General features: G+C 49.8%; 1 protein-coding gene and 1 long non-coding RNA gene across 2 annotated transcripts in view; both read right to left on the bottom strand.

Moving 5' to 3' along the window:
* The window catches only part of LOC125963881 (uncharacterized), a 109,563-nt gene extending 97,030 nt beyond the window's left edge, over nt 1–12,533 (bottom strand). Inside the window, exons 1-2 of the long non-coding RNA XR_007476305.1 lie at nt 12,446–12,533; nt 9,246–9,338 (exon numbers count right to left, since the gene is read on the bottom strand). This is a non-coding gene — a long non-coding RNA (uncharacterized LOC125963881). The remainder of the gene's footprint in view (nt 1–9,245; nt 9,339–12,445) is intronic.
* Nucleotides 1–25,864, bottom strand: part of KCNIP1 (potassium voltage-gated channel interacting protein 1) — a 226,897-nt gene that overhangs the window by 189,620 nt on the left and 11,413 nt on the right. The gene's annotated exons all lie outside the window — the stretch shown is intronic.

A 25,864-nucleotide genomic window follows, 5' to 3' on the forward strand; every position in this document is an offset into this window, starting at 1 on the left:
ATGGAAACGATAGTAGTTGCCGTCCAGGACTGGCTAAAAGCTTGTTTGAGTTCAGATAGAAGCCTCACATTCAGGGGAACTGAGAAACAATTGCAGCAGACTCGAGAGGGTCAGGGTGAGAACTGATCCATCCGAGAGGAGAGCCTCAGGCCTGGCACACAGGACAGAGAGGCGAATGGGGACGTGTGGAGCGTCAGGTCACTTGCAGTGTAGAACTGTATATGGAAAGGGGCCTCAGAGGTCAGCCTTCTTCCACCCCCCACATTCAGCCCATTTTAGAGACAGGAAACCAATCCCCAGAGAGGGGAAAGGACTTGTCCCAAGTCACAGAGCCAAGATGATCAAGCTCATGGTTTTTTGTGTGTGATCTTTTGGTGTGATTCCATTTATTTAAATTTCAAATTAAATGCAATATTTTACAAATGTATTATTTAGGGATATGTCCATAAATGGTAAAATTAAGAAGAATAACAAAGAGGAAAATAGACAGGAAAGTTTTTACAGAGCTAGAACAAAAAATCTTAAAATTTGTATGGAGACACAAAAGACCCCGAATAGCCAAAGCAGTCTTGAGGGAAAAAAGCAGAGCTGGAGGAATCAAACTCCCTGACTTCAGACTATACTACAAAGCTACAGTAATCAAGACAATATGGTACTGGCACAAAAACAGGAATATAGATCAATGGAACAAGATAGAAATCCCAGAGATAAACCCACACACTTATGGTCAACTAATCTATGACAAAGGAGGCGAGGATATACAATGGATAAAAGACAGTCTCTTCAATAAGTGGTGCTGGGAAAACTGGACAGCTACATGTAAAAGAATGAAATTAGAACACTCCCTAACACTATACACAAAAATAAACTCAAAATGGATTAGAGACATAAATGTAAGACCGGACACTATAAAACTCTTAGAGGAAAACATAGGAAGAATACTCTTTGACATAAATCACAGCAAGGTCTTTTTTGATCCACCTCCTAGAGTAATGGAAATAAAAACAAAAATAAACAAATGGGACCTAATGAAACTTAAAAGCTTTTGCACAGCAAAGGAAACCATAAACAAGACGAAAAGACAACACTCAGAATGGGAGAAAATATTTGCAAATGAATCAACGGACAAAGGATTAATCTCCAAAATATATAAACAGCTCATGCAGCTCAATATTAAAAAAATAAACAACCCAATCCAAAAATGGGCAGAAGACCTAAATAGACATTTCTCCAAAGAAAACATACAAATGGCCAAGAAGCACATGAAAATCTGCTCAACATCACTAATTATTAGAGAAATGCAAATCAAAACTACAATGAGGTATCACCTCACACCAGTTAGAATGGGCATCATCAGAAAATCTACAAACAACAAATGCTGAAGAGGGTGTGGAGAAAAGGGAACCCTCTTGCACTGCTGGTGGGAATGTAAATTGATACAACCACTATGGAGAACAGTATGGAGGTTCCTTAAAAAACTAAAAATAGAATTACCATATGATCCAGCAATCCCACCACTGGGCATATACCCAGAGAAAACCATAACTCAAAAAGACACTTGTACCCCAATGTCCATTGCAGCACTATTTACAATAGCCAGGTCATGGAAGCAACCTAAATGTCCATTGACAGAGGAATGGATAAAGATGTGGTACATATATACAATGGAATATTACTCAGCCATAAAAAGGAACGAAATTGGGTCATTTGTAGAGACGTGGATGGATCCAGAGACTGTCATACAGAGTGAAGTAAGTCAGAAAGAGAAAAACAAATATCATATATTAATGCATGTATGTGGAACCTAGAAAAATGGTACAGATGAACCGGTTTGCAGGGCAGAAACTGAAACACAGATGTAGAGAACAAACGTATGTACACCAAGGGGGGAAAGCGGAGGCGGGGCGGGGGGTGTGATGAATTGTGTGATTGGGATTGACATGTATACACTGATGTGTATAAAACTGATGACTAATAAGAACCTGCTGTATAATAAAAAAAATTTTAAAAAATAGATGGGAAAGGGAATGGAAAGAGGATTGATACTAGAATATTCTAGCTTTGAGCAAGAAGGAATATACATAGTGTATTTTGTTTTTATAGCTCTCCCATACAGTATCTCATAGCTGGGGAAACTGGGGTTCATAAAGAAGTCACTCACCTAAGGTCACCCTATGAGATCACCTAGCATCCCCATTCTATAAATGGGACCACTGAGGCAGAGATAACACATCCCATGTCCAGCACAGAATGGCACAGTCAGAGGCACCAGATCTGTCAGCTTCTGCCCATCTTTTGGTGTCACCACAAAGACCTTCTCCACCAGGGACAGCGAGATGTGCTTGGGGTTCCTATCCCTCTGACGGCACACTTTACCCCTGTTGCCTGCCCATCTAACTAGAGTCTTTTTTCGACCCCACCTTCTGCAGTTGGAGGAGGGTTAGCTTGAAGAAAGAGCTGCTGTCCTGCAACCATTAGGGCAGGCATGGGAACTTGGTAACCTTGTCAGTGTTTCAGATCTTTCAGAAGCCCCAAGGCCCTGCTAGGGGTGGGTCACTATCAAGATCTCATTACTGAGGTAGGGGCACTGCTCACCGTTCTCAACCTCTATTCACTGTGCTGTGCTAAGGGAAGGGCATGTCTTCATCACGTGGTGGGTTCTGTGAACTTGCCACCTGTTATCTGAAAAGCACCGTGGTGGCCAGCATAACTGTGGATAAGTTATAGCCCCCGTGGTCCGTGTAGCAGTGCCGGACGGCAGCTACTGCTGCACTAACTCACCCCCGGGACGCTGCATGAGGAACGGGGATTCCTTTTCTATTTGCCGGTCCCAGGGCTGTACTGATGCCTGGGCTCCAGCAGCCACCTCACTGTGCCTCAACATAAACCTTCAGAGACTTTCGCAGGGTGGAATGGGGATGGCTTCTGGGCAGGCATGCCCTCTAGGAAGCCCAGCTGGTCTCTCTGCAGGACGGGGGCTGTGGGAGCCATGCCCCAGGAAAGCTCCTAGGCTGATGTCCTTGCCTGAAAATCCTGGTTTCCTCACATTCGAGTTTTCCTGGGTGGGTGGTGGGAAGAAGTTTCCCTAGGATCTAAAAGGGAAGCAGCATGTAGTGGGAGCCCCATTTTACAATGAAAGAACTCAGGCCCAGAGAGGGAAAGTGAACAGGTCATGTCCACACAGCAGGCTGCTGGGGCTGCTGAGGCCAGAATCCAGGTTGAGACAATTATTATTCTAAAAACCCAATCTCTTCTCACTTCACCTCGGGCATGAAGTCACTGGGGAGGATAAATCTGTATCCACCCTGTGTTCTTGACATGCGGCGTACTTGCCCTGAGAAAGGGGAGATCTGGGTTCAGAAGATAAAACTTGTAGAGATGCCTGGGCTGTTAAGCAACATCCTGGCGGCACGCTTGGCATCGGCTCCTTAACAAATGACTTGCTGAGCACCTATGCTGTGCCAGGCTCGGGGCCAGGTGCTAGGACACAGTGGTGAACAGGCCAACCAGGTCCCTACTCTCCTGGGGTTCGAAGTCTAGTGGCGGCGACAGACAACAGGCAAGCGAACACATTCACAAGATACGATTAGGTTGAGATAAGCGCTCCTGGGAAAATAAAACGGGGCGATGAGATGAGACATCTGGTGGAGGCAAGGGCCACTTTGGCTAGAACGGTCAGAAATATGAGGAGGGGGGCAGTTTTGCTGAGACCGGAAAGCTGAGAAGGAAGCCGCCAGCCGTGGGAAGGTCAAGGGGCCAGAGGCAGGAAGAGCCTGGTGTTTGCAGAAGCCCCAGGTAGCCACAGAGAGGGAGGGGTCGGGGGGGTGGGTTCAGGGAGGTCAGCAGCTGGGGTGGCCTTCAGGGTCACAGTCAGGAATGTGGATTTTACTCCAAGTGCCAAGGGAAACCATTGGAAGGTTTTACGCTGGGGAGTGACAACCTGATATGTGAACTGACTGTGACTTGTAGGCCGCAGTCCAGAAGCTACTGCAACAGCCCAGGTTAGACATGAGGTTGGCCTGGGCTAGGGAGACCATGGAGGAGGTGAAAAGAATTGGGAGAGTCGAGGTATATTTTGGAAGTCACATGACTTCAGGTCCTGCAAATTGTACACGGATGGTGTTTAAGGCTGGGAGGAGAATGGATGAAACCACGGAGGGAGGGACAGGAAGGCAGTCCAGAGCCCTGGGGCCAGCCACTGTGTAGTGGGTACCATTGGAGGGGAACCCAATGAAGGAGGCTGAGAAGTGGCCAAAAAAGGATCCACTGAGTAATACTGGTTCGTTGAATGAATGCGTGAGCGCCAGGGGCCAGGTGTTTGCCTTAGAGGAAATATGGCGAAGGGGTCTTTCTCTGGGCTTGTAGGAAGGGGGACTCCCGTCTGCTGGAGCACCAAGCATGCTGTGGTCATTGCTTCAGGACCGTCCCCTCCATGGACTGAGAGCTTCTGAGCAGGGCCTGGGCGTCATTTATGCATCTCCGGTGCCAAGGACACAGCTTGGTGCAAAGGAGACTTCTGGAAGGAGGACTGGATGACACACCATGTATGTCATGGGGCCGGAGAAGTACCCGAGGGGTGCCTACTCTAGGGTCCCTCACCCCTCACCTCCTCAACTCCCCTCACACCCAGTAGCGAAATTCCACCTTGACTCACGCCAGGCCTGAATCTTTCACTCTGAGCTGAAGCCGTGACTCTAGTTACATTTCACATCCCAGACGTAACGGCGTGTTTTCTCCCATCTCCCTAGGCTCCGTGCAGAGAAGGAGAGAAGCAGGTGACAGAGGGCCCTAGAGGCAGGCTTGGGGATGAGGAAGGACGGGGCTAGGAGTGAAGGAGGAGGAGCAACTGTGTGTGTGGAAAGACCCTCCCTGTGGCTCCCGACCCAGCAGAGTCCAAAGTCAAGGTGATCAGAAGAACAGGGGCTGGTGAGGCTGTGAGGAAGGAACTGGCCTTAGGGGGACTTCCCACGCCTGCCCTACTGTAAAAGGGTTTTGGAATAATAATAATCATAATAGAGGGTTTAGCATCTACGGCTCATCTGCTATGTCAGGCTATGTGGGCTTCATCAAATCACCCTGCTTAATCATTCACCTGACTGCAGACTGACATGTTCCTCAAAGCGGCTGTGGGGAGGACACGTCCACCTGAGAACGTGCCTTGGAAGTCTGCACTGCAGGCACTCAGAAGCTCCTCTGCCCATGCTGGGGAACGAGTGCAGGACAGATAGTTAGAGCCCTGGCTGAGAACAGCTCTTGGAGCCTCAGTTTCCTCATCTGCAAAATGGGAAGAACCACAGTAACTTCCCCCCAGGGCTATTTGAAAGATTAGGTGAGGTTGCGAGGTTTCGGGGTGTACAGGGCGTAGCGTAGAGCTGGACCCAGCTGTGGGGATTCTTCTTGCTTTAAACAACTAAAGGGCAATGGAGCCAGGTCTGGGGCCAAAGGGGCAGCTGCTTCGGTCACGGCCTCGGCAGGACACAAAGGCCCACTCAAATAGAGTAGACTGAGGCAGCATAACAAAGGGACTGTTTCCAGTGGTGAGGGCAGTACTGCATGGACGGTGCAGTACTCGGGACAGGGAACAGTGGGTGCCTCTAACACCCCAATCCAAAGAGCGGAGGGCAGCTGTCAGTACCCAGAGACAGAAAGATCTGGGTGGGGAGGGCTGCCTGAGAGGGACCTGGCCCTTTTTTGAGGGCCCGCCGGGCAGCCTGCTACAATGCCAGGGGGAGGAGCCTGGGGGCGGGTACCTTGATGTCACTCTCCTGCCCTTAGTCTCCTGCTGATGCCTCCATTTAGAACAGCCAGAAGCCAGAGGCAGGCCCTCCTTGCTAGCGTCCTCCCAGGTCAGCCTCCCCGGCACACATGGAGGACGAGGCAGAAACAAAAACTATCCAGCCCAAGGGTTAGTACAAGCAGGAAAGGCGGAAGCAGACACCTACCCGGGCCCATGTTACAGATGGAGAAACAGGCTCAGAGGGGTGACTGAATCACTGAACCTGGGCCGCCTGACTCCCTTGTCCTTGCCCTTAACCATTGTCCCACATGGTTCCACCCATCCGTACCCTGAGCTGGGTGTTATTTTCCTTATTTACAGTTAAGGGAACATGTGCTCAGGCGGGTAACGTGACCCATCCAAGGTCACACAGCAGAATCAGGATGGTAGAAACCAGGCCTGGAGGCCCCAGAGCCAGGCCGCTTTCCTCACTCGGCACAATCCTGCCTTGGCAGGAGGAGGTGTTTAGACCGGAGCTGCTACCTTTCTGAGCCACCAGCCTGAAGTGCCAAAGGATGGCTGTGAGGGTGGGTGTCTGGGGAGAGCTGGTTGTTGCCCCATCTCTCTTTGCGAAGCCCCGTTCTGGTGAAGTTCTGGTGTGTAATGTCTCCTCAGCAACGATTTTTCCAGAGCAGAGCTTCACAAGTGCGACTCTCCTCTCCTTAATCCATCTTGCCTAACACCTCGGGGACATGTCCTGCCATCCTGCCTCCTTCCTTTCCTGCCCTTCCCAACCCCACTAGCAGCTCTGCAGACTTCCGAGTGGGTTTCCTTTGACTCTGTTCTCTGTACCAGACGGATAACACATAAGGCTGTTCGCCAAGGTCATCTTTAACTCAGGTGCGCTGCGGGCGTGAGGGAGAGTTAAATCACTGAGAATCAGCCCAGGGCCGCCCCGCTTTCCTTAAGGTCTCAGCAGGTGTGGGGCAGTGGAGGGGGAGGCTCTGGTCCCTTTCCTCTCCTCACTCTAGCTTGACCGGTGGGACGGGGCTGGCAGCAGGGGAACGTTTGCCTTCCATTATTTCATCCTTGGGGAGGGTAGAGAGAAAAGTGGAGGAGAGGGTGGTTTTGATGATGGTAGACAAAAGGTTGTAGGCCAGTCTGGACAGAAAATGGTCAGCTCTTGGTAAAGGTGGGGCAGGGCTTGGCCTGTTTACTAAGGTGGAGGTATAAGTCTCTCGCTAACAATACTCCCATTCTACTGATGGGAAAACTGAGGTCCAGGGAAAGAAAGGTGGTTTTCAAGGTTATAGACAGTAGTAATTGGTGGAATGCAGCAAAGCACACCTCTCCTGGGTGAGTGGAAGGAGCTCCCAGGTTAGGACCCCAGAGGTCCTTAGTTTGAATCCAGACTCTGCTCTGACTTGATGTGTGACCCCGGGCAAGCCACTGCCAGATTCTGGGTTTCAGAGTTTGACGTTTTTGGTTTTGTTTGTTTTTTTAAATCAAGCATCTACCATGTGTGAGGCACTGGGATTCTTCAAGGAACAAGCAAAATTCTGCCTTTATGGAGCTTACATTCAGGAGGAGACCCTCAGCTGGGCACTCAGTGGGCATCATTTCCAATCCTCGAGACAACCACCAAAGACTGGTATTATTAATATCGCTTCACAGGTGAGAAGACTGAGCGCCATCTCTACACCGGTGGGACAGGAGGAGACACTTCCTCCAATGATTCCCTCCCGCCTCCATCCCCACCCCCCAATGTTCTCCTGGCGGGGAGAAGCAGAACCCAGTTCCCGTGATGCTGCACATCTCAGATACTTAAAATTTTCTTTATTTGGTCTGGAGATGTGCAATCAAATCTTTTTTTTCAAAAGTAGATTTATCTTCTTAATTATATTTGAGGTAGATTTACAACGCTATTAATTCCCACTCCCTGAATAAACATGGGAGGCCAGTGTGTGCTCAGGGAAAAGCCTCAAGAAGTATGAGAGGCAAGGGGTGGGGATGGGCAGGCTGGGAGTTTAGCATTTCCTGCAGGTTTTCTGAGGGTGATCGTTCACACAGGAGAGCAGCTGGGGTAGGGGTGCTGGATTTACAAGAAGTTGGGGGCTAAGTGGGAGGGGGGCCTCTGAAGGCAGTCCCCTCCCCTCCCCTCTTTTCTCTGGTCCTTTATCAGTAGGAGGTGGGTGTTCATGGTACACCTACTAGATGTTGCTGGGGAAGCAGAGAGATGTACAATCCCCAGTTCCCTGGTGCCATGGTCCGAACGTTTGTGTCTCCCAAAAATTCATATGTTGAAACCTAACCCCCAGCGTGATGGTATTAGGAGGTGGGGCCTTTGGTGGCTGATTAGGTCATGAGGATGTGGTCTTCATGAATGGGATTAGTGCCCCGATAAAAGAGGCCCCAGAGGGCTCTCTTGCCCCTTCTACCACTTGGGGACCCAGTGAGAAGACAGATGTTTATGAGCTTATAAATCAGGAGGTGGGCTCTCACCAGACACTGAATCTGCCAGAACCTTGACCTTGGACTTCCCAGCCTCCAGAACTGTGAGAAGTGACTGCTTGTTTATAAGCATTTGTTATAGCAACCAGAATGAAGACAACTGTCTTCTGGCTTTTTCTATCCCATGAAAACTGCCAGCCTTTCCTTGTGGCCTCTAGCACAGAGTAACAACACTGAAGAAAGCTCATATCTTCCCTCCTCTTCCCCCCACCCAAGGGCATCCCATCATGTTCCACTGAGTTACTAGGCCAGGGGTCAGGCAGAACTTTCCGCCCCTGCCTACCCCCATGAAGTCTCCGAGGACAGGAGCCAACCTAATTTGCATCCTCTGAGACAGAGCCTGGCAGGCACCACTGCTCTTGACCTCCCCCTGGGTCACTGGGATGGTACTGGGACCACAGCCCCTGAAGCCCGCACAGCCCCCGCTGGCTGAGTCAGGGACGACAGGATCTGCAGCCATGGGACAATTTAGCAGCTAATGAGAAATGGAAACTACGAGGACAAACAAATGAAGCGGCCACTGCTGTGGAGAAACACGTTCATCAGACTCTCTGAGAAGCCGAGGCAGCCAGCACAGACCACTGCACACAGGAGGGGGCTTCGGCTGCTCAATGATCCATCCTGGGCCGGGAGGCAGCTGCCATAGCCCGAGTCCCGTGAGGCCCCGCGGGTCACCCGCGGGTCACGAGTCCTGGGCCTCCCTTCTGGGCTGGGCAGCTAGTCCTGTCTGGAGCTTCTATGGGGCAGAGACTGCAGGGTGAGGCTGGGGTGACCCTGAGCCAATGAATGAACAACTGCCTAGGAAAACACTTGAGGGCCTGAGCCCAGCCAGCCCACCCGGTCTAGCCCTTTGCCCTCCTGACCCCACTCCCTGCTGGAACCAAGGCTTATAAGTTGCTGTCTACCAGAGATGTTGGTTGTACCCATTTTGCAGGTCAGGAGACGGGCATTGGGAGAGGAACTGTGACTTCCGAAGAAATGCAATCTAAAAGATGAAATGTGAACTTCATGCACTCACGTCTTGGGATTCAACGTTGGAGCTCTGTCCGTCAAACAACTTGAACCTGAGTCTCTCTGTGTTCACATCTTCCCCACACGTACGACCCCCATTCTAAAGATGAGGAAAGGGACACTTAGAGGTGTTGAGACACTGATCCGATGCCACACAACTACGAAATCACAGAGGCGAATTCCAGGCACTGTGCCAAGTGCTGGGCATATGAGGCAGTGGAACCCAGTGGTTAAGACTCTGAGCTTGCACTGCCTGGGGTGACTGTGAACCCTGGCAGCATGGTCTTAGCTATCCAACCCTCTCTACATTAGCTTCCTTGGCTGAAGGATCAGGATAAAAATAGTACCTGCTGCATAGGATTGTGAGATGGTGTAGGGAGAGCAGTGCCACGCTCACCAGAAACTCTCCATAAATGTTGGCTGCTTTTAACCCTTGGTACGCTATGCCTGGTTCTGGAAATGTCGAGATAAGGGAGGTGCTGCCTTTCCCCTCTCTGAGCTCTCCGAGTCTGTTGTGTTCTCCTGTCTTGTTATTCTCAACATCCAGAGACCCCTCCCCAATTCGGGGTGCAGGCAGGGCGTTCCACGCTGACTGTGCCCAGAAAGCAGAGAACAAAGAAGGCCCTGCTTGACTTCTGAGTCTCTAAACAGAATCTGACAACTGCAGGCAAAGACCTACAGTTGTCAGAGAAAAGGCTTTTGATTCCGTGGACTGTCTGAATTCCACAAGCCCAGAGCTGTGAAGGACTCCTGGAAAAAACCACGGATCTGAAAGCTACCTTCTTGGTCAGAGAAACCTCTGCCTCACCACCCCCTCCCCTGGCCTGTACCTAAAATTTGCCCAAACTGGGGCAAGCAGGAGGAGGACAATCTGAGGGGAAGGAAGACTAGGTGTTTGTTGGTGGTCACCTGAAAAGGGACCGTGACCCTCCCCTCCAGCCGAGTCTCTAAGGCAGCAGGAGGGGCGGGTCTGAGAGCAGAGGGCAGCCACACAGCCTTGTGGCCTGTGATCTGGATACCAAGACGGCCTCATGGGGCGTCCTGGACGTGTCTGAGGTGGTGTCAGAGCACCTTATCCCAGAAAGCCCACTATCTCCTTATGCCCAAGAGGGTCTCAGGAATATGAGAGAGAAGAGAGGGCATGAACTAGACTCAGGAGGCCTTGAGGCTCAGATATGGAGAATACCCCAGAGATCCGCATGGACCTGTGACCTGAAGCAAGATGGGTCAAGGACATCAGAGTGGATGCGAGCACAGAGAGAAGACTGAGGACCAAATGCCCCCGCCCCCGCCCCCGCCCCATGCTTTGGCACCCCTGCCTGCCTGTGATGGCAGAAACTTCCTGACACAAAAATGCAACTCCAGAGAAGTGGGGGAGGAACCTAAATTGACTAAGATTTTGTTTCTTTCATTTGGCAGAATGAAGGCCTGAAGTTGAAATTAAGCTTGGTTACCGAACAATAAAGAAAGCAACGTTTCTTGCATACCCAAGTCTGTGGTCTGAGTTGGCTGCAGGCTATAAGCCAAGAAGAATTTTTAATATGAAGTACTGATCTCTAAGATTCAGGTCAGTCTAAGGGCTAGAAAGAAGGAAGGTCAAGGAAGACTTCCTAGAGGAGGTGACCCAGGAACTGGGTTTTGAAGATCATGGAGGAGTTGGCCAGATGGATAAGAATGGCAGTGGTGATGACGTTCCAGGTTCGGGAATTGCCTGTGCACAGGCTTGGCAGAGAGAAAGGGCTGTCCTGCTTAGGGAGTTGAGAGTGGTCTGAGGCCAGGTGACCATTGGAAATAGTGTGAGCTGGGTCTGGAAAGATGTGGGGCCAGGACTTGATGATTTCAGAGGCCGTGTGGCTGCTTCAAGGGCCTGTTCCCCCTGGGTTGGGGTACTGGGGCTCCTGCAGTGCCTCACACATTTTGGCCTGCCCTCGATTGAGTCAGAGGTAAAAATAGCAAACCACATTCCTCTTGTGCTGCACTGTGGGGTAAAGGAACCTATCCTGTTTCTTCAACAAAGCAAATTATTAAAATGTCCTCATTAGGAGCAGGAATGGTATAACAAAGCATGCTAATTACGAGATCTGAAACTCCCAGTGTCATAGAACTGATATTACCAAAGACAGGAATAATTGTTAGTGGTGGACTTGCCAGAGGAGGACTTGATCTTATTTCATGAAACTGAAGTCGGTATGTATGTAATGTGCAAAGCTTTGCCTGAGGCCACCTGAACCTCACCACCTCACTGGTGATCCTCAGACTACCAGCTTCAGCAAAACCCGGGGTAGCTAGGCATTGGGAGCACAGGATTCTAGGTCCCCGCCCAGACCTCCAGAATCAGAATTTGCATTTTAACAACACTCCCAGGGGATCTGTGTGCACAAAAGCTTGAAAGGACTAAGGTAGAAGGCAAAAGCTTCCAAAGACCCATCAGCATAACAATTCCCCTCTTTAATTTTCTACAGATACTGCCTTGTCCTCGCCTGGTTCTACAGATCGTCTAGGGCTCATGCTGCCTTCACACAGGGTCAAGTCTTAAACCCACACACTCTGTCCTACGAGGATGCACCTATCAGGTTAGGCTCTTGGTTGCAAACTACAGTATCCACTCTAGTTGGTTTACACAGAGAAAGAAGTTATTAGAAGATATTTGGGAATTCAGAGAATCTCCAAGAGGGTCAAGGTGTCAGGTTTGGAAGCCACCCTACCTGGAACAATGTTCAAGCCCTCTCTAGGAGAGACGCCACCCACATTCCCATTGCTCGGTATAGGCACCGTGGCCACACTAGGAACTGGACACCAGAACATTCCCACCACTGCCTCTACAAAGCTGTTTGCCTCTGCTGCCCTCCTCGCCAAAAATGGAGTCCATACTTCCTTAGGTGAACCTCTTCCAAATAAAGCCTCATGTGGGTCCCTCTGCTATCTTAGCCCTAGATGCAAGGGCAGCGGAAAGTCTGAGTGTGAGTTCCCACCTTGGGCAGGGAGAATTTCTAATGTCAGGAATTTTCCAAACATAGGGAAAGTGTTCAATAGATCCTGGGATGCCAAGAACTGTTGAAGGGCCAATCTTGTGGGCAGCTGTCTAGGTATGAGAGGCAGAGGGTATGAAAGCGTCAGGCAGCCCCATCCTTGTCCTTGAAACCCAGCTACACGATATGCTATTCTTCGGGCAAGTCATTTCCTCAACTTGAGCCCCAGTTTCCTCACCTACAAAATGAGAAGAGCAGCATTGTTGGGAGGATTAAAAGGAGCAGTTTGCAAAGCCCCTAATGTAGTACCTGACACATATGCTATCATTAACATAATACTCACAGTTGTGAGATCATCACCACCAATAATACTCCTATCCTGTAGTCCTGGCAACCATCTGTGCTTTGATTCTATTTATGTTGCCATCTAAACAATCAACCCATATCTCATGAGCAACGAGCACCTACATGTGCCGGGCACTGTACTAGGTGCTGGAATAGTAAATGAGAGATACGGTCCGTGCTTGCCAAGAGCTGGCCATCCAGGAGAAATAAATATACCCACAGCATTCTGCAATGGGCTGGTGACCACGGTGGCGTAGAAAGCATTAATCCCCAAGAAAACTATTCAGATGAGACAATATTCAAGGATCGGTTTGGCGGGAATTCCCTGGTGGTCCAGTAGTAAAGAATCCGCCTTCCAATGCAGGGGAGGCGGATTAGATCCCTGGTCGGGAAACTAAGATCCCACATGCCGTGGGGCAACTAAGCTGGTGCGCCACAACTACTGAGCTCGTGTGCCTCAATGAGAGAGCCTGCGTGCCGCAAACTACAGAGCCCACGTGCTCTGAAGTCTGCATGCCACAACTACTGAGAAGCCCGAGTGCCACAACGAAGATCCCACGCGCCACAATCAAGACCCAACGCAGCCAAAAAATAAAGAAAATAAATAAATAAATAATTTTTAAAAATACAGACTTAAAAAAAAAAAGATAGGCTTGGCAAGGGAGTAAGGATGGGAAGGAAAGGAAGGCATTTAAAGTCTAGAGACCAACAAGAACAAAGGCATAGAAGGGGAGAGCTGTGAGGCAATTTGGGGGAAGACTCTATGCCCTGGTGACTAAGAGTCTACACTCTGCAGTCAGACTATCTAATGTGGGCTCAAATCCCAACTCTGCCATTTATAAGCTCTAACCCTGGGCAACTTTGGCATTCTACCCTGTAAGTTTATGGTTTGCCATCTGTCAAATGGGAATAATGATAACAGAACCAATCTCAGAAGCTCCTAAGAAGATGAATGTTCAACAGTAATCACAGTGCCTAACATGAAGCAGGTGTCCAGCAAATGCAAGACAGAATGATTTATGATTATTCAGGCTGGAGGTTAGAGTGAGTAGTGTCTTGGTGTGAGATCAGTCCTTGCCAGAAATCTTGCATCCTTTGACAAGGCAGCAACATCTTTTGCTTCCACCAGCCCAGCGGCCATTCCTCTTCTTCTAGGATGAGCTCCTGGGTTTTCCCACTCCTCCTCCAAGTACAGTCCACTTGGTTGTTAAGGCAGAATTGTCCTTCCTCCTAGATCCTGGCCAATCAGAGTGCAGTGTGTGGCCAATGTAGGCCAATGAGAGCCAGCCCTGGGATTTTCCTGGAACTACTGAGGAGAAGCTCTTTCCCAGTGGGGTGGCTAAGCTGGCAGATCGTGAGTCTGGGGCTGCTGGTGGCTGCTCTCAGAACCCCAAAGCTAGAGCTCTCTTGAGAATGAAGCCAAAAGAAAGGAGAGCAGACCTGAGAAATGGAAATCCACAGACTCCTGTTGACACCGTCTTTGAGTACCTGGATTCAGCTGTGACTGAAGTTTACCCTACCCTGGCCTTCTTATTACATGAACCAACAAGTCCTTATTTTCTTCTTAAAGAGTAAGAGTTGGCTTTCTGTTGTTTGGAACTGAAAAGGTCCTGACTAATGCAGATGGGATGCCCACTCACCCTTCATTCTGCAAATGGGCCATGGGCCCATCTTTGAGGCTAACAATTGTCTCCTATTCAATAACTGCTAGCTCTGCTGAATTGTTGAAGGGAGGCCAGTGGGTTCCATTCTCAAATTCAGAGCATCACCCTGTCTGGAATGACATTCCCCGCATGCATGTGCATTCAGAGGCGGTAACAGCACACAACCCTGCATGAAGTCTCCTCCTTTCCAAGTGAAAAATAACCTCAAGTCCTTTTAGACCCTTGGATTTCTCTGATTGGGTGTCCACGGCCCTGTGACATCTTGAGGTCCCAGAATGAGTAGCAGATTTCCTGCCAATATGCAGAGAGAGGGGGGAATAGAGGGTAAGGGGCCCGATTTACCCTGACATCCCACAAAGGCCTCCGCTCTCCAAATAAGCCTGGCTCTTGCCGCATCAGCAACATTACGCCCTTGGACATGTGTTTCCAACTATCTTGCAGATTCCTTAGGAAGACCGACTACATTTTCTGAACTCCTGCTGTGCCCCAGGCACTAGACATAACACTTCTCATGAATTCCTCATGCCAGCTGTGCAGGATGGCCCATTCTACAGATAAGGAAGGCCATCCAGCTAGCAAATGCCACGGTGGAACTGAAGGCTGGGCTGCAGCTCTTTGCACAAGCCCATATGGTGCTGGGAAGGTCTAACAGGCCTTCGAAACAGCTATCCAGCTACCCAGAGACCACTTGTAGCTCACTCCTGAAAAAAGGGCCTGCCGACTGCAGCAGGGTACTGGGAGAGGTGAAGGGCCAGGTAGCGGGGTGAGAGGGGGTGACGGGTTGCCAGGGAGCCACTGCGGCCTCTGGTTCCAGAGCAGCTGGGAGGCTGAGTCAGAGCAGCCCGGGTGGGATTGGCTGCTGAGACACAGGTTCCCCCCCGAGGGCAGGCCCCGAGCAGAATTTCTCATGCAGTCAATCCTTAAAACTCCAAGGTGAGCTCTGGAAGCCTTCCCAAATCCTCCAGCTCACAAATACCACTGCAGCATGCCCTCTCCCTGATGTGCAGTGAAAGATAACAAAAGTAAAATGACCCCTTTAGAGCCACTGCGTTTCTATAAATACAGGGCGATAATCATTTGTGAAACTACTGAAATAAATTTTGCCCCCCAAACAAATACTGTGTGGCATTAGATTACATCATTATTCTCAAAACAAACGTGTTTTATTTATTTATTTAATGCTTTCACTGTTACCAGGAACCCAAAGACAGACAGAAGAAAATGAAGTTGTCTTAAGATGTGCATGCTGGGGGAGGGTATGTGAGTGTGTAAGCACGTGTGCAAACGTCCAGCTCAGTGACCCTCCCTCACCTTCAGGCCTCCAAGGAGCACCCTTCAAGTGTGTACCTTTGCAAAATAACTAGTGACCGCCTGCTGTGGGTCTTCGGGTCATTCCTGAATAGTTTGAAAGGCCAAACTCATATGCCTGGCTCTGCGTCAGCTCTGAGCTGCTGAGTTTGGCGTGTGGCCTCACGCTGGGTCCTCAGAACCTTCATAACCCCACTTCATGGGTTATGAGCTCACTGAGGTTCTAAGGAGGAAAATGACTTTTCCAAAGGACTACAGAAGCCACAGGGCCACGATCAGAATTTTCCCCCAGGTCTTCCTGATGCCATGCCCATGTGGTTTTTCCTGGGCGAGCACCCCTGCCTCCTCAGTTTAATTCAGCTCTGCAAACATTCATTCATTCAGTTGCCTCAAATCTCCTTTGTAACAGGACAGAATATTAGCAAATAACTAAGTGAACACGTCGCTTTATTTACCTCCTGCCATATGTCAGGCACTGTAAGTTGAAGACACCTTGAACTCAGACCTTCAGGCTTCATGGCCTGGAGCTTCATGCTGGGCTCCTGGTGAGCAATGGTGTCCTGGAGCCTGGAGAAGGGTCACCTAAGCCCGCTTTGGGATGGAGGAGAGACACGGGAAGGCTTCCTGGAGGAGGTGATGCCTATACCAAGCCCCAGAGGATAGGAAGTAGGTAGTCAGATGAAGGGTGTGGGTGCGAGGCTGGGCGGAGGTGTCCCAAAGAGTGAGGATGGGATGAAAGCAGCTGACACTGTCTCAGTCTTCCCCTCCCACATGTCACTACCTGGGTTTCATTGGTGACTCTCCAATTCCAGCAAATTTGCAAGGCCCAGAAGGACAGATCTCCAATTGGAGGGGCATGATCTGGGTGCAGCACACACTCGATATGCAGGAGAATGAATGAACCTCTCTACACCCACCCCCCAACCCAGACCGTGTCCCTCGACTGCATGGACCTCCCTTCAGAAATGGGCTGCCATATAGAGTTGATGACGACCAAAAAAAAAAAAAAAGCTGACTTTTATTGAGAGTGTGCTGTGGGTCAGGCCCTGTGCTAAGCACTGCACACTTGGTGCCAGCTTCAGAGTCACAACCGACTTTTACAAAAGAGGAAACTGGGTCCCAAGAATGTCACATGAGCTCCGCAAGGTCACACAGCTGGAAGGTGGAAGAGACGGGTTTTGAACCCAGCTGCAGGAGAAAGTGCCTGATGATCCAGGGCAGATCGTGGGTGCTAGTACTGGGAGACTCGGCAGGGCTGAGCCGGGGCCTGGCGCCTGGGAGAAATTCCAAGGGTGGTTGTGAGATGGAATTGCATGGAGTACAGAGTCACCCCAGGAGAGCAGCCTGGTCAGCTCTGGCATTTCTGGGCTGTGGCCTCGTTCCCCTGGGGATTGGCAGAGATGAGGCTGTGCAGGGGTTAGGCTTCTGAACATGGGACAGAAACTAACCCTCACCCCTTGTTGAGGGGGACGTCAGACACGATGACTGGAATTACTCCCTGCACCAGGCGGACCCTGGGGAGTCAGACGGCTCCCTCCACCCTCCCCTCCCTCCCACCCCAGGAGAAGCATTCAAAGCACTCCTGCCTCTGCTTAGTTGCCTAGGAAAGGGGCTTGTCACCACGTTTGGCTGGCACTGCGATACTGCAGTCTGAGTCAGAGACACATGGCAGGAAAGGTCAAGGCTCCCAAATTAACTCAAGGAAAAACTGCCGATCGGCAAAGATCTATGTAGGGTTTTCACGGAGGTCTTCCTTCCTCCGCATTCCAGGAAGGGAATGCACGTTGATGGCATACCAAGAAGGGCACACTCCAGACACTGGAGTGCTGGGTTATTCCCTCGTTAGACTTTGTTAAGTCTCAGGCACCACCTGCGGGCTTTATCCTCACAACACCCCTATGGGGGATCTGGATCCCCCATTTCACAGAAGAGCAAAAACAGGCTCAGGGAGGTTAAGCCACTTGCCCAAGGACATCCAACTGGTAAGTGCTGGAGCCGGGTTAGGACCCAGGCAGTTGGCAAAGTGCGGGCTCAGCCCCTCAGAGACCAGAGACAGGGACAGGCCCACGGATGCAGCCGTTTCCCAAGCCCAGGCACACAGCAGGGACCCAGTAAATGGGGCACCTCAGACTGAGCCCAGGGCCTCACTAAGACTCTAATGTCTCAGACAAAGTTCCCCAGGCCTGGCACCTGCCCCCTCATTTCATTCAATCTGGAACAAAACCAAGTTGCATGTTTTTCCTCCCCGGCCCCAACCCACTTCTCAGAGGCAGGGGTTTTGTAGGGGTGACAGCCCTCTCATGCCTGGTGAGCCCTTGGAGAACTCAGAGCACGTGACCATCTAGAGGGAAGCCGTCCGACTCCACACTTGGCGGGCTGGGCCTCGGAAGAGAGAGCTCCAGGCTGGGGTTCAGGAGTCAGGCTTCTGGGGTGGAGAGGGGTAGGGCCCCTCTCCTCTCAGGACTTCAGTTTCTCCCTCTAAAATGAAAAGGTGGACCGGTTCAAATCTGTTTTTTCTTTTTCGATTTGCCGTTTTGTGAGTATCCACCTCGGGACATGCAGCAAACCTTCGATAAAAGAGCTACTGTGTACTAATTCGGTTGAGTGCTTTACATGAATTATTTCATTGAATCCTCCCAACAATCCCACGGGGTAGGTTCTTTTGTTACTATTATTTGTATGTTGTAGATGGGAAGACAGAAGAACAGTGGGGTCAAGTGACTTGCCCAAGGTCACCCAGCTAGCAGGTGATGGAGTCAAGATTCAAACCAGAGTCCAGCTTCAGAGCCTGGAGCATTCACCCTTCCATCCTTCCATTCCACACTTACATTTTCAGGCAGGGCAAGGCCATGTTTGAGGAACTAGGGGAAGGGCACAGTGGCATCCTATAGGGGTGGTTGTCATGAGGGTGGCAGGTGGGGGTCTGGTCTGGGAGGATGGGGTGTTGTCGTCCGAGAAGAGAATATGGCTGAGCAGCAGATCGGGGTAAGAGGAGTGGAGCCCAGTGTGGGGTGTGATGAGTGGCAGGAGACATCCGAAGGATGATTCCCGGCATGCCAAGTCCTAGCCCTGCCAGCTGGGATTCTCAGGAGGCCAAAAAGAGGACCCTCTTCTTTAAAACTCGGCCCTGAGAAGCAGCGATCGGTCACAGTCCCAAAACCCTGCCTCTCCGTTCTGGCACCAGCCCAGGATTCTCCAGCAGACTCTGAATCGTGTAATTATCCATGCAATAATTATGCCTGGCAGAAGGCGTCAGCTTTCCTGGGGGAGGGCTTCCCAGAGCATTGCCTAGCAATCCAATCACCATCAGCCTGCTCCGAGAATGCTCGCCACAGCCCGACTCCCTTCCTCTGAGCGCAGTTCCTGGCCCGGGGGGAGACCTCCTGTGCAGGAGCAGGTGGGCGCCTGTCAGTCTGACGGGGGCACCTGTCAGTATCACTTGGTTTGGCTTCCTGGATGTACGCAGCCCCATCTCTTGACTACTGCCACCCAGCAAGCTTCCACCATCTCCCACGGCCCTATTTATGATCCAGAGGGGGAGAAAAAATCTATCAACTAGGAGCAAGCAACTAATCAGTTTATTCGGTTGCCTCAGGTCTTCTGATGTAATTATAATTCCTTCTGAGGCACCGGTGTCAGGCTCGTTTCAACAACCACTGCAGACACGATCATCAAAGCACCGGGATTCCTTTGTTCCAAATCCTGTACAGATGGGGCTCACAAGGTATGCTTTGGAGGGAAAACTAAGCATGTTTTTTTAATTTTTTTTTTCTCTCATCTCCTCTCCTTCCTGTCTCCTTCCATACAGAGATCGGGGAGAAGCTGCCAGAATGTCCCACGTGCAGCTGGAAACAGACCCAGGCCGACGGGGCTGTGAATGTGGCTCTCATGTGCTCACGGGCCAGCGAAAGATGCCTCGTGATGAGGCAGGAGTGGTGCCCAGGAGAGGCTGCTGGCTGCTTCCCAGAGACCTCACAAGGTGGCATTTACTTTGGTGAACTCCCCAGCCCCTGGTCCCCAGCCTTGGAGGTTCGGAAACCTGCTTTCGCTGGCACGCCCAGAAGGGACCCATCTGTCAGGAGAACACTCCCATTAACCCAGATCATGAGACCAAAATATAAACCACACTGAGAAAAGGAACTGCCGTGCAAAGCAGGACTGCTGAAGCTGTCGTGACCTGTGCTGTCTCTCCCTAGAGGCAGAGCTGCCTGGGAAGGCGTGTTATAATAATAATAAAGTTTCCTGATGAACCTGGAATCAGCTGGGGTGCTAGCTGAACCACTAGAAGGTTTAATAGCATCAGACTCTGACTGTTTGCTGCATCCTTTCCCCAGGAGGGAGACAGTTGACCCTAGGATCACACAGGTGATCTGCCCTTTTTTATGCTGAAGAGGACCCAACAGCATCTGGACTCAGACTCCTTCCCCAGGTAGGACCCTTACCCAGCTGATTGGGTGCCCATCCCTGAACTGCTGTCTGTGGCAGGCCTGGCTGTGGTCTTCACACTACCTCCATCTCAGCTTCCCCAAGAGTATAAACTTGCTGTGGAGCCAACCAGCGACCGCATTTTCTGCCTCCTTCCCCTACCCCACCTCCCCACCACATCTGGCTGGGGTTAGGCGCAAACTCCCCCGGTGAAATCTGTGTATAAGTGATGTCTGTCATGGCTGGGTCACAGTGGTTAAGAAGCAGTGTGTTATCTCTACCCCCTTCACCTATATGTAAAGGAGGCCCTAGGGTTGGTGGAGTGACAAGACAGGAGGAAGCTGGATCCCTGAGTGACCACGTGGAAGAAAGCTACTAGCTCACCAGGAACACCCACATTGAACAGCTATATGAATGATAAATAAAATTCTGTGTTAACCCATTGAAATATCGGGGTCTATTTGTTATAGCAGCTAGCATTACCCTAAAGAATACATTTTTCTATTCTAGGCCTGCATCCCTGAGAATACAGTCATCAGCCAATGGAGTGTTAAATCTTCTGAAACTTCAAATTCGTACCCAACCACCGTCTCTTGTGTCATTCGGCTGATGGTGCGTGCTGTGCATGGATTTGCTTTCCCAAGTTCTAACTTGATTCCCACCTGCCATCCTTCCCAGATACGAGCTGATGTTACTTGCAGATCCCAAGCCACAGGCATGACATGGCAAATGGGATTCTGAAAGTATAGAGATTTGTACATATACAGCAACACACAAATGACTGGAATGGTCTTTCAGCCTGGAAGAAGAGTTTAAATGTGCGTGCACGCGCGCACACACACACACACACACACACACACACACACACACAGAAATGCACTCACAGGAGCAGAATGGAGACAGAGCAGAGAGATAGCCTGGGCTGTACAGAGGGAGCAGAACATGTGAACTTGATCAGAACTGCGATGCAAATAAATTTCAACTATCTCCATGTCAACTGTCATCAATTGGTAGTGACTGCTTGGAATGCTGTGTTAAGAAGGATTCTGAGTCACATTCTGGCTCAGAAGGAAAAAGTACTATGATGGATGATCAATTTCTGCCATGGGTAATAGATAAGGAAATGATAGCACATACCAGGAACCATCATACTTGTGCTAGGGACTAAGACTGTGGCTGCAGAGAAGCCTATATTTATGAAGTCTATAGCCCAGAACTCACTGGGTCAAACCATAACAACCAAAACCACTGTTAACCCTCAAATGAGTGCCTATTACGAGGCAGGTGTTTTATGTACACCTTTTCAGTTAATCCTTACAACAACCTTGGAGGGAGCTATTAGCCCTATTTTACAGAAGACAGATCTGAGGTTCAGAGAGAGTAGATGACTTACCCAAGATCACACAGCTCAAGAGAGACAGAGCCAGGTTCTAGACAAGAAGTGCCTGGCTGTTAAGTGTGTGCATTTCACCATTACATGGAACGCTCTGTGCATTCAGTGGGGTCTGGATTAAGAGGAACAATATATGTCAGTCTTTTCGTCTGACTGCTGCCCACTGACATGAGAGCAACGGTGGCAGGAGAAGGGCTTGTCTCCCAGGCAGCTCAGATGGAAGTTGTGTGAAGACCAAATTGGTTTCGGGTTTGAGCTTCCGACAGCCTTTCTGTCTCTTGAGCTAGTTTACTGCTGTTCCAAAGTTTTGGAAGAAGGCCAAGAAAGGCAGGAAGAGGAGGAGAGAAGGGATGGGAGACTTTTATGTTGTCAGTTCCAATGATGTGCGAGCTACCAGGGAGAGATCACAGAGCTCGCAGCCAGGAGAACTGGGATTAGTCTTGCGTCGATTTGAGCTCCCACAGAAGCAGCTTTCCTGAGCCTCAACTTCCTCAAGTGTCAAATGGAGCTAATGCCAGGTAGTAGGTGTAAAGTCTCTGAGCGATGGCACTACAGAGACCTAAGGGACAGATGGGCCTGGGTTCAACGCTGTCCCTGCACTTTGGCCTTCGGCCTTGGGCAAGTCAGTTCTCTCTGAGCTTCAGTTTTCACACTTCTAAAATAGAAATAGTAACAGTCTCTACCTCAAAGGATTGTGTGACAATTAAATGAGATAATTTAGGGGACGTGCCCAGCCCGGTGTCCGATGTCCCATTCAAGGTAGCACCCTTTACCTCTCTCTACACAAATGCACGTGCACCAAACACCCTTTAAAGAGTCACTGGGTGATATGAGACGTCTGGGGAAGGGCGGGAGCCTGCCTCAGTTTCCATCCTTTCCAGATGGCACTCGGTGCTTTGTAACCTTGAATAGATTCAGCCTAGCTTCTGTCCATCCCTCTATCCCCTCACTCGGTGTCTTCGCTTGGGTTCTCCTTTCTACCTGGATTCCCATACACACCTTTGAACAACAATAACAGTCGCAACGGTAAAAATGCCAACAGTGAATGAATTCTCTCTGCATCGAGTGCTTGCTACGGGTAGGCAGCCTACTATTGATACCTGCACTCTACATGTTTACATTTTCTTCCATACTCTTATGACCCCACTCCCTCCCTTCATCCCCTTCTTGATTCTGTTCCAGGGTTTTAGGGGACAATAAATCATCAACTCCATAACAGATAAGGCTGCAGGCAGCTCTAATCCCAAAACCACTTTGGTCTTTCCATTACCTCCTGTCCTGAGCTGCCTGGGAGACAAATCCTCATCCTTAGCTCCATTTACACTTGATTTTTTCATACTCTTCCGAGGAGCTGATGTGGTCGGTATTATAAACCTCACTGGACACACAAAGAAACTAAGGTTCACCTAGTAACTTACCTCGAGTCACACAGCCAATAAGAGGTAAGCCTGGGATTTAAATCTAAGACTATTTGGTCTTCAAATTGAATTCCTTATGTGACAGAATAGTACCCGGTCCCCAGTGCTGACAGGTTATCCTCATTTTTCTAAACAACCCCACCAACAATATGTGATCCATTCAGGGGACCCCCTCAGGCTCGGAGTTCCAGGACCAGAGGATTCAAGGTGAATCCAAGCCATAAAGGTTCCACCAAAGAGGGACACACAAAATCTCTGGTCTATCGTTATTCATCACCTATTATATTAATCGCTCCATTAGTGACAGGAATAATCAATGCTACCAATATTAAGAACCATTACCATGCATTGAGCCCTTACTATGTGCCACATACCTAAAAGCCACAAGAACCCTACAAGGTCGGCATGTGATTATTCCTTTTCCAAGATGAACAGAGACCCTACAGGTGACTCTAACTTGCCCAGGGTAAAAGGTGGGCTATGGAGGTACTGGACTTGAAGCCACTTCCATAATCCCTCCCTCCGGGGGTGGGGGGAGGGATTGCTGCCAAGAAGAACTTTTCTAGAAGCAGAATGTGCCTCTCCTTCTTACTACACAAAAAACGGGCGCTGAGGAGGAAGCATGGACCCTTCAGAAGCAGCTGGTGGGAGATGCCATTTTCTCCACTGTTGCTTGTATTCAGAAGTCAGTGCAGAATCAGGGCAGAACGTGGTTGGGCCAGGCTGACCTCCAGGGCCCCCCCCCGCCCCTGGGCAGTCTTCCCAGCTTGCCAGGTAAGAAGGGCTGCTGCAGTAACCACCCTGGTCCTGGCATGAGTGCAGGTACATTCTGGTGTTCTGGGGAGCTGCCTGATCACCCCACATACCTTTGGAGATGGGACATTTAACCGATGAGTTCATCTAAGAGCACAGCCTCATCCTGCAATTTTATTCTTGCCTTCCACAAATATTTATCAAAGACTGACTATGTACCAGGCATGGCAATGTGCTCCATGCTGGGAAGGCAAGTGTCGAGAAGGCAGCTTATATGAAAAGCATTCTGAAAGTACCAACCACGAATAAGAGTAGAAGTGTAGAGGCATGGGCTGAACTGTCTTATTCATTCCTATTGTTAACAAATATATCTGGGGGAATTCAAATTCTGGGGGTTGGAAACCTTTCTGTGCAGCCTAGTCAAGGAAGATAGTTTGGACAAAGGGAATGACAGCCTCAAATCCACCTGTGCTACTACCTCCAGCAGCACCATTAAATTACTACCACCAGTACCACCATCATCCTGCCACCAACACTACTACTCACACCACTATATCACCACCACCACCATCGCCAACATCCCCCCTGCCATTATCACCACCACCACTAATACCATCCCTCAACACACTACCACCACCATGGCCAACATCCCCCCTGCCATTATCACCACCACTAATACCACCCCTCACCACACTACCACGATAGCACTCCTATCACTAACACCACTAACACCACTAATACCACTACTCATACCCTATCCTCATTATCCCTACTCTAATCATCATTATCACCATTAAGATCATGCTCCAGCATCACCATAAATACCACCTATCATCAGTACCACTACTTCCATTAATACCACCAGTCACCAATATCATCGGTCACCAACACCTCTGCCATCATCAACATTATCACTACCACTTATAACATCGTCCCTTATGACTATCATCATTGCTACCACCAACACCAACACCACCACCATCATCACCGCCACCATCATCAAGATCATTACTACCACGGTGACCATTATCACCATTGCCACATACATGCATATTGTCTCACTTAATCCCCATGACAATCCAATGAGTTGATATCATGATAGTTATTATTTAACAGATGAAGAAACTGACATGCAGAGATGGGTTAAGCAATTTTCTTCAACCACACAGCTCATAAGGGGAGTTAGACTGGCCTCCGGTTCTGTTTTACTCAACACCCCACACCTGTTTTTTCCTCCATCAACTCTAAGTAAGCAGTTATGGAATGGCCCCCAATGCTCTATGTTTTTGCACTACACCACAGCCTTTGACGTTCAGATACTGTGGATAGGCACAGGGGGTGGTGTCAGAGCTATGTCCAAGTTTCTTTGCCAAGCTGATCCCAATTAGGGAATCCCACGTCCGCCTGCATCTCTGTGAAATGTCAGTTCAAGTCACCAAGTACCACTTGTGGGCTCAGAACTGTGTCGAGCTTCTCGGAGGAGCTCAGAAGGGCAGAAAGAAAAGTTCCGGTCGGTTGTTGAGGAAAATGTACTCTTACTGGAGAGTGATGCATGTTTACAGGGAGTGATTATAGAGCAATTCAAGGCGATCAACTGCTAAATCATGCAGGACAAACAGTGAGTGCATTGGGAGGGTGGGGGGAGCGGAGGCAGGCGGAAGTGATCCCTGGGAGGCTTTTGGGGAACAGGGTGGGGTGAGAAGGGACAGTCCTGATCCCCACTTCCTTTGTCCTGTGCTCGTCCTTGCTCTCTATCACCTGCCAGGACCCTTTCCTCCACCTCAATAAAGGTGGACAGCCTGACTCCGGTCTCTGCCTCCATTCTCTTCCCTCCCATTTCTCATAACAGCCTTTCCAGTGACATCCTCCAAGTCACAAACGTGCCAAGCATCACTGTCATTGTTTATTCCTTCTCCTTTCTTGCTGTCTACTTCACTGACGTTCTCACGCTATTCCTTCCGCCTAGAACTTCACCACCTACATTCCTGCCTGGGCCAAGCCCTAGCTCTGTTATCAACCTCAAACGCCACCTCTTTCGGCCTTCCTCTCTCACTCTCCAGCCCTGCCCCTCAGGAGGAGATGCTCTTTCCCTCCCCGGAAGCCCCACAGCATAACACAAGCATGCGGGCGCTGGAATCAAACCCTCTGGGTTCACATCCTGGCTTGGCCACTTATGAGAGATGAGACATTGGACATTTCCTTCCTCATGCCTCAGTTCTTCAGTTTCCTTATCTGTAAAGGGTCAAGTAACAGTGCTGACTTCCTCATGATGCTATAAGATTTACACAAAAACCAAGCTGCTGAAGTGTCTGGCACGTAGTCGGAGCTCTATAGATTTGGGTTAATATTAT

This window comes from Orcinus orca, chromosome 3 (assembly GCF_937001465.1).
Source record: "Orcinus orca chromosome 3, mOrcOrc1.1, whole genome shotgun sequence".
Lineage (NCBI taxonomy): Eukaryota > Metazoa > Chordata > Mammalia > Artiodactyla > Delphinidae > Orcinus > Orcinus orca.